Below are 14,465 nucleotides of genomic sequence, written 5' to 3' on the forward strand. Positions count from 1 at the left end.
CAATATAAGGGAGCTTTTAAACTTAAATGACTTAAATAGTCCGGTGATAGTCATATAAATCCACCCCATAACTGAAGGAGGGTCCCTCCTAATAAATGGGAAGTTATATTTTTTGACTGAAATTTAGCTTGTTCTTATTGAGCTTGAGTAACTTTAAAAGAAAATTCATATGTATAGCCATGGTCAGAGCAAGTACCGTTGATTGGCCAAGTGAGAGGGTCCCATCTAGTAATACCAATATAGCTCAAACAGAACTATAACTTCTTTCTTCTAAAATAAATTTCCTAAGGGTCATCCAATTAGAGCCTTGGAGAGGAGAAATTCACCAAGGTAACCCAGAAATATTGGATGTAGGTAATTGACCAGAAACCCAACAACTAGATTAATTTCTAAACTCTGTGTAGGATTTATGCCCATGATAGAAAAACATGGATTTATGCAAAAGTCCAAGAAATTAGTATAAAGAATTATAGTATATAATTATATTCCTATTTCTATAATTTTAATTGTATGATATTATTATCTAATGTAATTATTATATTGAAAACATGATAAATAATCATATGGGTCAGGTCTGGCATCTAGGAAGAGCCATCTACTTCTGATGTTGTCTTCTTCTTGTCTTGGTGTGAGTGCAGTTTCTCCTCTGTTTGAGCATTGTTTTAAGGTGAGTTTGAGGTCAGCAGTTCTCTCTATAGGCCAGTCCAGTGCAGGGGCCCTTTCTAAGTGGAAAATATGAATCCAAGAGTCAATTTCCTTCAGTCTTTCTGTGCATGAGCTAGTTAAGAGTACCTGATAAGGGTCCTTCCATCTAGGTTGGAGATAATCCTTTAAATGATGCCTTTTCCAATAGGCATAATCTTCTGGTTATAGTTCATGGGGCATCTGATCTTCATCCAAAGATAGATTACTGCGATAAGCTTCAGAAACAAACTTAGAGTGTCCTTTTAATAATTCAGTTAAACTTTACAATAATGTAACCTTAACAACAGGGGGCTATCTGGTAAGTGAGTCTTAGGCAGTAAACACAGACCTCAATTAACAACACTAGAATTTAATATCCACTGAAACATAATTTTTCTCTCTAAAATTACCCTGATTTCTATCAAATATAGCCAAATTAAGAGTAATTTGTTGGCAAAAATAAGTCTGGTTTCAATAAACTTGGCCTGATTATTTACATAAGTGTAACTGATCATACGGGCTCTTTTTTAAAATTGGCTTTGCTGGAACTTTTTATAAAGAATCTCAGATTGAATTTTTTAAAGGCTTCTCAAGGCCAGAAAAGCCATCCCATGGGCTTGCCATCAGATCCCACCTACAATATCTACAGATTTGGGTGAATTCCTCTCTTCTCAAGGTCCCAAAATATCTTCAGATTCCTGCATCTATCAGGAGGTGGCCTCCCTTATTCACTTGATAAGGCTGCTAGTAACATAAGGGTTTACAGTTTTGGAGGAATCAGGTAGAAAGAAAAGATAAATGTTTCAGTTCTGCTTACGAAGGTATCATTTACCAAATTACTGTAAGTCATAATTAGCTTAAAGGGAAAGGTTTCCTTATATCTGGAAAACAGATTAAAAAGCAGTAATATTTCAGGAAAAAAAGGCAGTAATATTTCAGAAAAAAAAAATTATAACCATATTGATCAGTTCACTGAGTCCTATGTAATTTTCGATCTTTTGTTAACAGTTTTATGAAGAGTTTTACAAGCCTGTGCTTGTCAAAAGTCCTTTCTATGAATTTTCTTTAAGATGAAACATTTTTGCAAAGACATCAGAATCAAACAATAACTGTTTCTGAATGACAAAGATTTTAAAAGGCATGGTTAAAGATCTGATTGCAAAAACTACGATGAGATATCACCTCACACCAGTCAAAATGGCTATCATCAAAAAATCCACAAACAATAAATGCTGGAGAGGGTGTGGAGAGACATCCTACACTGTTGGTGTGAATGTAAATTGGTACAGCCACCATGCAGAACAGTATGGAGGTTCCTTAAAAAACTAAGGAACCATATGACCCTACAATCCCACTCTTGGGCATATATCCAGAGAAAAACATGGTCCGAAAGGATACATGCACCCCCAATGTTCATTGCAGCACTGTTTACAATAGTAAAGACATGGAAGCAACCTAAACGTCCATTGACAGAGGAATGGATAAAGAAGATGTGGTACATACATACAATGGAATATTACTCAGCCATTAAAAAGAACGAAATAGTGCCATTTGCGGCAACATGGATGGACCTAGAGATTGTCATACTGAGTGAGGTAAGTTAGACAGAGAAAGAGAAATATCATATGATATTGCTTATATGCAACTCTAAAAAGAAATGATACAAATGAAAGTATTTACAAAACAGAAACAAACTCAGACATAGAGAACAAACTTATGGTTACCTGGGAGAAGGGTGGAGGGAAGGGATAGTTAGGGAGTTAGGGATTGACATGTACACACTGCTATATTTAAAAAGGATAACCAACAAGGACCTACTGTATAACACAAGGAACTCTGCTCAATGTTATGTGGCAGCCTGGAGGGGAGTTTGTGGGAGAATGGATACACGTATATGTATGGCTGAGTTGCTTTGCTGTGCATCTGAAACTACCACAACATTGTTAATTGGCTATACTCCGATATAAAATAAAAAGTTAAAAAAAAAAAGATCTGATAGTGATGCAATTGGCAAAGAAATTTGTTTCATAACATTTTAAGATAATAATCAATTATGACTGATAACATTTTACTAAGACAAACCAGGTTTTTAGGAATTCCAATAATTTCTAGAATATCTATATTAATAACATTTCCCCCTAAAATATAGCCTAAGAATGTTTATCACAATTCATTTGAAATGCTTTCCATGTAATTTAACATACCAAATAAGCCTAATTAGTTTAATATTTCTCTGTTAAGGAGAGAAAACAATTCCCTTGAGGTATTCCGGGGCCTTTTGGAAGACCTCAAAGTTAGCTAGAGGTCAAATATAAACTTCAATTAGAATGTGATCTTTGGGAAGTTTGCCAAAAATATCAAAAGACTTTAAAACACTTGGCATCATAAGTCACTGTGAAACAATACTCATTCACTTAATCAAGAGACAATAAAAGATTTCAAAGGCAAATACAGAAAGTTATTACAAATTACTTAAAACATAAAGAAAATTTACAATCTGTTATAAAAAGCAGATCAATATTCTAAGAAAACACTCCCCTCTTAATACAGAAAAAAACAAAATCAGGTTTTGTACCATTTTACCTTTAATACTGAAATTCATTTGCTCAGTTAAATTTATTCTAATCTTAGTTCTGACCATACAAAAAAATTCCCCTCTAAAGTTTCTTATTTTTTCTCTCAAACCTTCTAAAATTTTCTATACCCATATTAATTTGTCTCTTCTTTCCCATTTAGAAATAACTAGCATTAGGACAAAATTATTTTCTTTTTCCTTAACAAAATACATTTCTATTTCTTACACCTTCTTTTTTCTTGCATACAAAGATGTTTTCCATATTAACTTAGTAGTTTAATTATATATATTAATTAGAATTCTCAACTTTTAAAAACCTTAATTTCTAGTGAAAACTAAGAAGTAAGCAATTATAAACTGTCTTTTACATTAGCATTCTATAGATTGGCAAACTTTAAATACTACTTATAATTTCTAAGAAACGTGATTTCTTAAAGAAAATGTCTCCAAATGTATGTGGCACCAAATATGTTTATTAATAGTCCTAAATATCTTTAATTTCTCTGCAAAATGATGCCTATGTTCAGTAATTAATGTTCCAGTTACCTTATTTTATTTGGGAAGGACATCAATATTTAATAAATTTTCATCATTTAACTTATTTTAGCAAAATTCTAAAGTTTCAAGTTACCAAATATCTAGAGAGACTATTTTCAAGTAGACATTCCTAAAACATAATTATTTCTAAAGAGTTTACCTAAAAGTTCTTATCTCACTTACATTTAATAGACTTATAAAAAATTTCATCATACCAAGTTATTTTTCTTGCTGACAGATATAAGAACTTATTCTAGTAAATCTAGGTACAATAAAAGTATTATATTTATGTTGATGGCTCTAAAGACATGTCTATATTAATTAAACCAACAAGCTCTAACTTTTATACCAAATATTAATTTAATACTGAATATTTCCCAGTTCACATGAACCTAAAATTCATCTGGGCTAGTTTATTATATATTTCTGAGAATTTATATAAGCACTTAATTTCCTTTAAGTCAATTAAATAGAGCTCATTTCCAAATTAGTTTTGGTAATACTCTCCAGAGGTAGAGACCTATCATATCTATAAGGCACACACAGACATGTAGCTTCATCTTAAAAACTTAGTTACAAATCAGTTATTACAATATAAAACTCACTAGTTTTTAAATAACAGTTGGAATAAGTTGTTTACTTGCTGGTATTTTAAAAAGCCTTTCCCCCTTTTTTCTCAGTTTCAGGAATTGAAGATGGTCTAGATAAGATAATGGATCCTGAGAGCCCTGCTAGAACATTTACATCTCAAGTCACAGGGAGAGAAATGCAAGGTTCTCCTAGAAGGACTTGTTCCCTTAGAGTCAGAATTCTTTAAAGATGTAGGCTGACATTCTGAAGCCCCTATTTTAGGAAAGCCCTTAGGCCAGCTTCCCACCTAATCACCTAGTCCAGACTGCTCCAGTCTCTTTCAACCAAAGTCCTCCAATATCTTTCAACTGGGTGGGGGTGGGGACAGTTAGGGGCAGGTACTTATTGTACACCACCAAATAAAACTCAGGATCATCCACCGATTATCAGGAGATCTGAGAACCAGAAAGGCCTACTCAAATTCATCTGGAGACGCTGAGGAGGCAGACAGACAGAAGGGCAATGGGTCCTGCTGGTACCAAGGGCTCTGGGTCCTAAGTGCAGGCAAAGGACAGAAGTCTGCTCTGCCTCCCTTCATGGTCCTCAAAACTGTCAACTAAAACAAAAATGTACAATGTGCCCGTGAGTTTCTGTTTTATTTGGGGACTTAATGAGGACCAGGAGACAAGCCTCTCAGAGAGCTCTGAGGAACTGCTCCAAAGAGGTGGCCTTGGGGGGAGGGGAGGTCGGCATGTTTGTGATTTTGGAGCCGTGCAGTCGGTAGAAGGTTGCTAGTCACAAGGAACAGCTATTTCAGTTAATGATTTTAGTGCTTTTCTAAGGTCGGAAAGATGAAAAAATTTTGGATTCATAAAATTTTCTCTTAAAGATATCTATCTGAAGGCCTGTTCTGCCAGTCTCCACAAAGCATAGAGTGCCTCATTCCTGATCTCTGCTCCAAACTCCTTTCAGGGTGTGTTGAAGGTCAGCGATTGTAGTGGCTACTGACTCAATTCTTGTAGAGCCAGGTGGGGAGCGACATTCTTTAGATGACACAAGAATTAAGCAAAACTGCAAATCATTATACCTGACCATTCATGCTACAGGATGCAATGTCGCAGACCACATCTTACTGAGTGATATCAGGAGAATGTTTCAGGAAGCAGAGTGTGGACTAGACTTGGGTTCAGATCCCAGCTCTGCCACTTACAAAGCTGGGTATCCCTGTGAGTTATGGAGTTCCTCCAAGCCTTGATTTCTTCCTTTGGAAAATAGCACTAAAAATACTTGCTCTATCTCCCTCAGAGACTTTTCTTTATGAGCAAAAGGGCTGTGGGAGAACTTAAACTAAACTTAAATATGCACTGATACTAGCTAAGGTTTTTGGAGAATATACTGTGTAGCAGCCTCTGTGTCAAGCACCCACATGAATTTAATCTTCACAGAACCCCTTAGGCAGGTGCTGTTATTAACCCCATTCATGGAAGAGGAAGCTGAGGCTTCCAGAGGCTAAATGAGCCTAGATTCCAGATGAGGGCTTCTGACTTTTGATCTTAATCATTAAACCATACAAACAAGTATAAGCCTGGCTAGTGTTTCATTAACTCTCCTTCTGGTCTAAAGATTCACTAATTTCCTCTCAGGGAGGCATTGGTGCTCCGTTTCTAGGCTTCTCGCAGCTCATGACAGGCTTCCTGGAGAAGCTGACGATGGCCTTGGCATCCTGTGGTCATGGGTCCTGTACTGCCCAGAAACGTGAACCCTGCTCTCTAGCAGCCTCTGAACTCGGAAGAGGCCTAAAGCCTGATGCTGTAAACTGGAGGCCCAAAGACTATATCTGGCCTGCAGAAGTACTTTGTACACAGTGTTTAAAATTTTATTTCTTAATTAATAGCCAAAATTAAAAATCCAGAGAGCTCACGTGAGAACTCAGCTTTTTGTGTTTTGTGAAATAAAATGAGATGTCAGGGCTTCCCTGGTGGCGCAGTGGTTGAGAGTCCGCCTGCCGATGCAGGGGACACGGGTTCGTGCCCCGGTCCGGGAAGATCCCATATGCCGCGGAGCGGCTAGGCCCGTGAGCCATGGCTGCTGAGCCTGCGCGTCCGGAGCCTGTGCTGCGCAACGGGAGAGGCCACAACAGTGAGAGGCCCGCGTACCGCAAAAAAAAAAAAAAAAAAAGATGGCAACACGCGGCCTGTACCACACTTTCACCTTAGCGCATGCCCTCTCCAGCTTGCCCCTGCACCAGCCCTGCCTGGGGGAGCTTCAGTCTCTGAAGAAGGCCTTGGTTGGAGGAGGCCCCTGCCTTAGACCTTCCTCCACCTACTTGAATACAAGCCCCCTCCTGTTGCTGGGCCTTCACACAGGCTGTCCCCTGAACTATTTGCTGAAAATCACCTCTTTCATAAAACCAAGAGGTAGGACCATATGTCTTTAATAGGCCTCCTAGCTTTACGATGCCATGCACTTGAATTCAACTAGGTAACAAGAGGCATTCTCCCAAGGAATAAGCATATTTCTGGATACCTGCTTTCATCTTGTTCTCTGCCTTTATACACTTGGAGGGGACACTACTGACCCCACTTCAATCACCACCGAAGGTCGGGGGGAAAAATTCTGAAATGCCTCATGCAAAAATAGGCCATGCCTTATTTATTTGGGAGACAAAACATTTTATGGCTACTTTTGTTACACTCTCAGACTTGGCCAAAGCCCAGTAGATCAGTGATAAAAATTTTCTAATTTAATTCAATTCTACCACACTTATTATTAATATATTGAGGCTAACAGGGCATGATTCAACACACCAAGGATGAAAAAAATCCAGAATTGTGCAATCAGGCAGAGACACAGGTAAGTAAGCAACTAATAAAATTGAGCAGAATGATGTAAACGATAAATATATATCAGACTCTGTCACTCCTCAACTTACAACCCTCCTATGTTTCTTTCAGGAAAAAAAAAAATCTAACTCCTTACCCAGATTTACAAAGCCCCAGTGATCTGGCCCTTGCCAACATCTCAGATTTCTTCTACCGCTCTCTCCCTGCCCACAGGCCTCCACCACATGGGTTTCCTTCAAATGTATCCTTACTTTAGGACCAGTGTTCTGCCTAGATCCCCATTCCTTCACCCCATCATTTTCAGATTTCTTCCCTTCATTCTGATCCCTGCTTAAGTGTCACTTTCTCAGACATTCCCCAGGTCCCTCTATCTAAAGTAGCCAACCAGTGACTGTTTCAGTTCTCTACATTTATTACCTTGTTTCCTGTGATATATATTGTGTACATGTGTGTATGTATGTGTGTGTGTGTGTGTGTGTGTATGTGTGCGCGTGAGTTCCATCTCTCTTCCCTCTTGTACAGTGACATCCAATAGAACTGTCTGTGATGCTGGAGTTATTCTATATGGGTGTCATGCAAGCACTTGTAATGTGGCCAGTACAACTAAGGAATTAATTTTTTTCCATTTAACTTGATTTACCTTTAAGTTTAAATAGCCAAACATGGCTACTGTGTTGGACAGCACTCAACACTAGACCGTAAACCCCTTCAAGGCAGGCCTCCCCCTTTCATTCTCTGCTCTATCCCTGAAAACTTTTTAGGGACCCAATAGGTATCGACTGAATAAATTATGGAAGCACAAAGGCACGGGGAGAGACTGTTCACTGACTGAGGGGGTGAGAGGGAGGAATGGGAGGAAATCTCTTTAAAAAGTGACATGTGAGCTTCACAGCTGCAGAATGGGGAAGGGGCAGAGGGTGTTTTAAGTGGAGGAAATGATGAGCGAGCGCCAAGATAGGGACACAGAACCAAGGCTCTGAGATGCGAATTAACTGTACAATTCCATAGGATTGGATTTTCTGACAAGCCCATCTCCCACAAGAGCCCCCACTATGTCCTAAAGGCTCCCAAACAGCACAATGGATTTTTTTGTTTTTTAATTTGAGCTACTCAACCTCCATCAATCGCTACTCTTTAGAGTCAATTTTGTGACCCTTAGAAGGATACGTCCCAGTTGAGGCACAGGCTCAGGCAGCAAACATGAATTTCCAGCTGCTTACTCCACAGGAAAATGAGCCCCAGTGCAGGCACAGTGGGGTGATGGGGTCAGGCTCACCTCTGAGAAGGAATGCTGGGGCTGCTAGGGTGAGAAGCATGAGGACCTGTCAGGAGGCTATTGTAGTATTTCAGGAGAGAGGAGGGGAGAGCAGCTCAGGCTCTGGATGTTTCAAAACAGCAGGATTTTCTGCAGGGTGTGGAGTAGCAGCCTAAAGATGACTGCAAGCGATTTTGGCCTGAGCAACTGGAAAGACTGGAGGTGCCACCAGCTGAGACAGGGGAAGCTGTGTGTAACACAGTTTGGAAGGAAACACTGTGGATTTTGGACATGTTGAGTTTGAGATTTCTCAGACACCCAAGTGGAGACTGTTAAGAGTCCAGGAGAGGGGTCTGGGCTCAAGGTACATAGTTGAGAGTCATCGGCATAGAAATGGGATTTTAAAGCCGTGAACCAGAGTTGATGCTCAGGGAATGCCCTCGGCTTAGGGACTAGGTCCTGGGGCCTTCTGCAAAAGGTGGAGGTGGAAGAGGCGCCAACACACACACAGAAGCAAACCAAGGAAGCAGGAGGAAAAGTAAAAAGTAAATGGGATCCTTGTGCAGCCAAATAAAGCAAGTGCATTAACAAAGAGGCAATGATCACGAATCAAACGCTGCAAAGGCAAAAGGGATGAGATGTGCCTATAGGACAGAGCAACATGGAAATCATTAATGACCTTGATCAAAGCAGTTTCGGTGAAGAGTAGCTGAATGATTGTTCACTTTCCCTATGTATGTTACATCTCAGGAAAAAGGTTTAATGGAATGTGAAAGTCAAAAGAGAATTAAAAATTGAAGACAGGGAACTCTTTCAAGGCATTTTGCATCCAAAAAATAATAATAATAAGGAAGGGGAAGTTTGGAAGTAGGGTCAAGAGAAAGTTTTCTTAAGATGATAAAAATAACAGCATGTTTGTATTATCTTGAGATGACTCAGGGGAAGAAGAAGTATTGATTTGGGATAGGTGAAATGTGTGGAGCAATAGAGGGACAGAATTCATAGTCCAATTAGGGAATGCTGCTTTGACATGACCAGGAACAGAACATCGGACTAGGGACTCAAGCATGACCATGTGGAAGCACTGAGCTGCCACTGGATGTAGGGGTCATGAAAGCAAGACCAGCCCAAGCAGCCCACGCTCTCCAGCTACCTGCAGCTGCCAGCTGTGGGGGAGAACCCACATCTGAGGATAGCTATTTTTTAAACCTTCTCCAGTATCTAAATAATCCAATCAATTATCTTCCCCACCTTCAAGCATTTAATGGTTCCCCAAGGCCAAATTCCAAACTCTAAAAGCTGCCCACCTTCCCAAACTGGCCACATCCTTCTATGCCAAGCCTCACAAAACTCCAACCAAGTCAAACTTTTGTACTTTGCAAGGTCAAGTTTCTAACACATACAAGAATACTACCAAATCTGCAAAAGTCAGAAGCCAATACTAGGCTCCTCCTTCACACTTTACACGTATTTTAAATGTACAAATCACAGACGTCGATGAACAAAACTGCTAATATAGCTATGCTCCAGACACACATACTCCCATTTCCATGATATTGTATAACATCCATCTAACAGATGAGAGGCTCAGCAAATGCATGCATTGACTCTAAGTCACACAGCTTTCTTTTTTTTTTTTTTTTGGCCCTGCCACGTGGCATGCAGGATCTTAGTTCCCTGACAAGGGATCGACTCCATGCCCCCTGCAGTGGAAGCTCGGAGTGCTACCCACTAGACCACCAGGGAATTCCCCACACAGCTTTCAAGAGAGCCTCAATAAGTATGTCTTCCTCCAAAGGTACCACTCCATTATGCTGAGGTTTCTTTTTCCCCTCTGCTCCCCTCAATGATGTTGCCCAGGAAAAGCTTCAACAATTCCGATGTGTAAGTCCATGATTCCATTTAAATGAGAACCTATCTCCCAAGAAAACCAAATCTATTTTATATGAGTTACCCCAATTTCTATTGGCTCAGTCATCATTGTCCTAAGACCCCATATAATACCGAGAAAGTTCAAGCAGCAAAGTTCCAGTTTTCTCTTCAGCATAAGTTTCCAGAGGATTTACTTACCAGTGAGTCAGGAGGTAGTTTTCCAGCTCCTCTGGTGGTCTGTCACTGATTCCTTCTCTTTTCTCTTTACGGATAAAGATGGAATTCTATTCCTTATCTCTTTGCCACACCTTTACATAAGAATGTTGGGAAGTATCTTTAAAAGTCAAGCTTCTCCAGTCTGTCAGTCTTTTTGCTGGATTTGATCCGCTTACTAAATAGATTACCAGGAGATCTTAGTGAGCTGCAATAGTATTTGTTCTCTGCTAGGCTGCTTTTATTTTTTATTGAAGTACATTTGATGTACAATATTATATAAGTTACAGGTGTACAATGCAGTGATTCACAATTTTTAAAGGTTATAATCCATTTAGAGCCCTTATAAAATATTGGCTACATTCCCTGTGTTGTACAATATATCCTTGTAGCTTATTTTATACCTAATAGTTTATACCTCTTAATCTCCTGCCCCTATATTTCCCCTCCCCCTTTCCCTCTCTCCACTGGTAACTACTAGTTTGTTCTCTATATTTGTGAGTCTGTTTCCTTTTTGGTTATATTGACTAGTCTGTTTTATTTTTTAGATTCCACATATAAGTGATATCATACAGTATTTGTCTTTCACTGTCTGACCTATTTCACTTAGGATAATACCCTCCAAGTCCATCCATGTTGTTGCAAATGGCAAAATTTTATTATTTTTTATGTCTGAGTAGTATTCCATTGTGTGTGTGTGTGTATATATATATATATATACACACACACACACACACACACACCATATCTTCTTTATTCATTCATCTGCTGATGGACACTTAGGTTGCTTCCATATCTTGGCAACTGTAAATAATGTTGCTATGAATATGGTGGTGCATGTTATCTTTTTGAATCATTGGTTTTTTTTTTTTTCAGATTTATACTAAGGAGTAGAATTGCTGGGTCATATGGTAGTTCTATTTTTAGTTTTTTAGAAACCTCCATACTGTTTTCCACAGAGGCTGCACCAATTTACATTCCCACCAACAGGGTATGAGGGTTCTCTTTTCTCCACATCCTCACCAACATTTTTGTTGTTGTTCTTTTTGCCAATAGCCATTCTGATGGGTGTGAGGTGATACCTCATTGTGGTTTTGACTTGCATTTCCCTGATAATAAGCAATGTTGAACATCTTTTCATGTGCCCATTGGGCAACTGCATGTACTCTTTGGAAAAATGTCTATTCAGGTCTTCTGCCCATTTTTAAATATGGCTGTTTTTTTGATGTTGAGTTGTATGAGTTGTTTATATATTTTGGATATTAACTCCTTATTGGTCATATCATTTGCAAATATTTTCTCCCATTCACTATGTTGTCTTTTTGTTTTGTAATGGTTTCTTTTGCTGTGCAAAAGCTTTTAAGTTTAATTAGTTCCCATTTGTTTATTTTTGCTTTTATTTCTGTTGCCTTAGGAGCAGATGCAAGAAAATATTGCTATGTTTTATGTTAAAGAGTGTTCTGCCCATGTGTTCCTCTGGGACTTTTATGGTTTCCGGTCTTACATTGAGGTCTTTAACCCACTTTGAGTTTATTTTTGTATGTGGTGTTAAAGAATGTTCTAATTTCATTCTTTGACATGTAGCTGTCCAGTTTTCCCAGCACCACTTATCGAAGACTGTCTTTTCTCCATTGTATATTCTTACCTCCTTTATCATAGATTAATTGACCATAAGTGTGTGGATTTATTTCTGGGCTCTCTCTTCTCTTCCATTGATCTATGTGTCTATTTTTGAGCCAATACCATAGTGTTTTGATTCCTGTAGCTTTGTAGTATAGTCTGAAGTCAGGGAGTGTGATTCCTCCACCTCTGTTCTTCTTTCTCAAGACTGTTTTGGCAATTTGGGGTCTTTCATATTTCCATATAAATTTTTAAATAGTTTCTAGCTCTTTGAAAGCTGCCATTGGTATTTTGGTAGGGATGGTATTGAATCTGTAGATTGCATTGGGTAGTATGATCATTTTAACAATATTAATTCTACCAATCCAAGAACACAGTATAACTTTCCATCTGTGTCATCTTCAGTAGTTTTCCAAGTACAGGTCTTTCACCTCCTTAGGCAGTTTTATTCCTAGGTATTTTTATTATTTTTGATGTAGGATGTTCTCAAAATATTCAATACAGGTCTTAATTTGGGGTCGGACTCTAGGCCTGAAAAGTCATATGGACTTTGAGACTGTTTATACATGAAGGGACCTTTGACTACCTGGAGCCAAACCCCTTGATTTACATGTGAATAAACTGAGGACCAAAGAGAGGAATAGAGAAGAGGACCCTTAGAAGTCACTCAGGGCAGAAGCAGAAGTGAAAGCCAGGTTCTTCTCCCTCAACAAATATTATTTCACCAAATATTTATCGAGCACAGCATACTAAGCAATGGAACAGTCTAAGTAGACAAAGAAAACCCAGAGTCTCTACCCTTGAAAGTTTAGGAAAACAAGTCACCACCTTCAGTAAGAATGAAGTCATCATAGAAAATAAATTTAGGGTTACCAAAGGGGAAAGTGAGGGGATAAATTAGGAGTATCAGATTAACAGATACACACTACTATACATAAAATAGATAAGCAACAAGGATTTACTGTACAGCACAGGAAACTATATTCATTATCTTGTAATAACCTATAATGGAAAATAATCTGAAATATATACACACACATATATAATATATATATACTGAATCACTTTGCTGTACACCTGAAACTAACACAATATTGTAAATCAACTATACTTCAATTTAAAAAAAAGAATGGAGTTGAGCTACACTGTGCCCCGATACAATTTATATACCATGATATAAATTGTATATCAGATATTAATACCATGTCCATTGATGTTTGGGGTTTTGAAGTTGTGAGTGACAAGGATGCCAGAAAATGGAATGTGATCTGAGCTCCTGCTCACACAGCTAGAGGGCACTGCCTTGTGTAAAGCAGAACGTCTCCCCAAGAACTTATGAGATGATGGGTCCTTTTCCTTCCTTCCCAAAACCAAAACAATGTTTTCTACTTAAAAACACTGACAACAGATTTGTTTTGGGATGAAAACTTTCAGTTTTAGCCAGTGTGCCTTGCTGCAATAACACGATTGTGAGCCATTTCCTCTACAACCATTTTAGGGAAGATGGGTGGATCAAAAAACCATAATAGCATTGGGCTTTTATCAGATAGGGTTAGGGGAATTTTCTAAAGGTCTCAGCAGTCTCCCAAACCAAGACCACCGCATGACTTGGGCACCAGTTGAACTCCTGTGCTAGTAGCAATTATTGAAAATGTATGCTGAGCTCTGTCAAAACCTTTGTCAAGGCACCCTGTTGGTGGTGAGCATTGGGACTTACCACAACGTTGACAGAACCCTCTGCTTGTTAACTATCTATGTTGATAAAGAATGTCGACATTTTATTGGGACACTCACATGGAACTATTTCCAATAAATAGTAAGTGAGAAAAACAATTCTATTTCATGGGAAATCTATTTCATGGGAACGCGTTTTTGTAAAACACTGTGACAGAATGACAGTGTGTGTACATGCATATGTACCTGTATGGAAAAGTCACAGGAAAGATGTATATGGATACCTATCAGACTATTCAGTGTCCTCTGTGGTAGGGAAGCATGCTGAGGCAAGGGGGACTTTCAGTTGAAGGCTATATATTTATGTATCATTTGAGCATTTTACAACAAGAATGTACCAATGTACTGCTTGTATAATACACGTAAAGGGTTTTGACTAAAGAAAACAAAAAACACGTCCCAAAACTGCAGGTTCTTACAAAAGTGGAAGTCTTTCACATTTGTGTAACATGTTTTTCACAGCCTAATTACAACCATCCTTTTCTTTCTCCCAGATAGACAGAAAAGAAAGCAATTTAAGTTGCCTAAAGCAACATTCAGACATCACCAAGCCTCCAGAAAG

At 38.7% G+C, this 14,465-nt stretch overlaps 1 protein-coding gene across 2 annotated transcripts in view; it reads right to left on the bottom strand.

Annotated features, from left to right (window-relative positions):
* HAVCR1 (hepatitis A virus cellular receptor 1) overlaps positions 1-14,465 on the bottom strand; it is a 45,879-nt gene that overhangs the window by 28,726 nt on the left and 2,688 nt on the right. The window contains exon 1 of one of the 2 annotated variants that reach the window (XM_073802753.1): positions 793-14,034. The exons of the other annotated variant lie outside the window; for it this stretch is intronic. The gene's annotated coding sequence lies outside the window, so the exon portion shown is untranslated. Of the gene's footprint in view, positions 1-792; positions 14,035-14,465 lie in introns of those variants that run through there. 2 annotated transcript variants of the gene reach the window in all.

Source organism: Tursiops truncatus, chromosome 3 (genome assembly GCF_011762595.2).
Source record: "Tursiops truncatus isolate mTurTru1 chromosome 3, mTurTru1.mat.Y, whole genome shotgun sequence".
Taxonomy (NCBI): Eukaryota; Metazoa; Chordata; class Mammalia; order Artiodactyla; family Delphinidae; genus Tursiops; species Tursiops truncatus.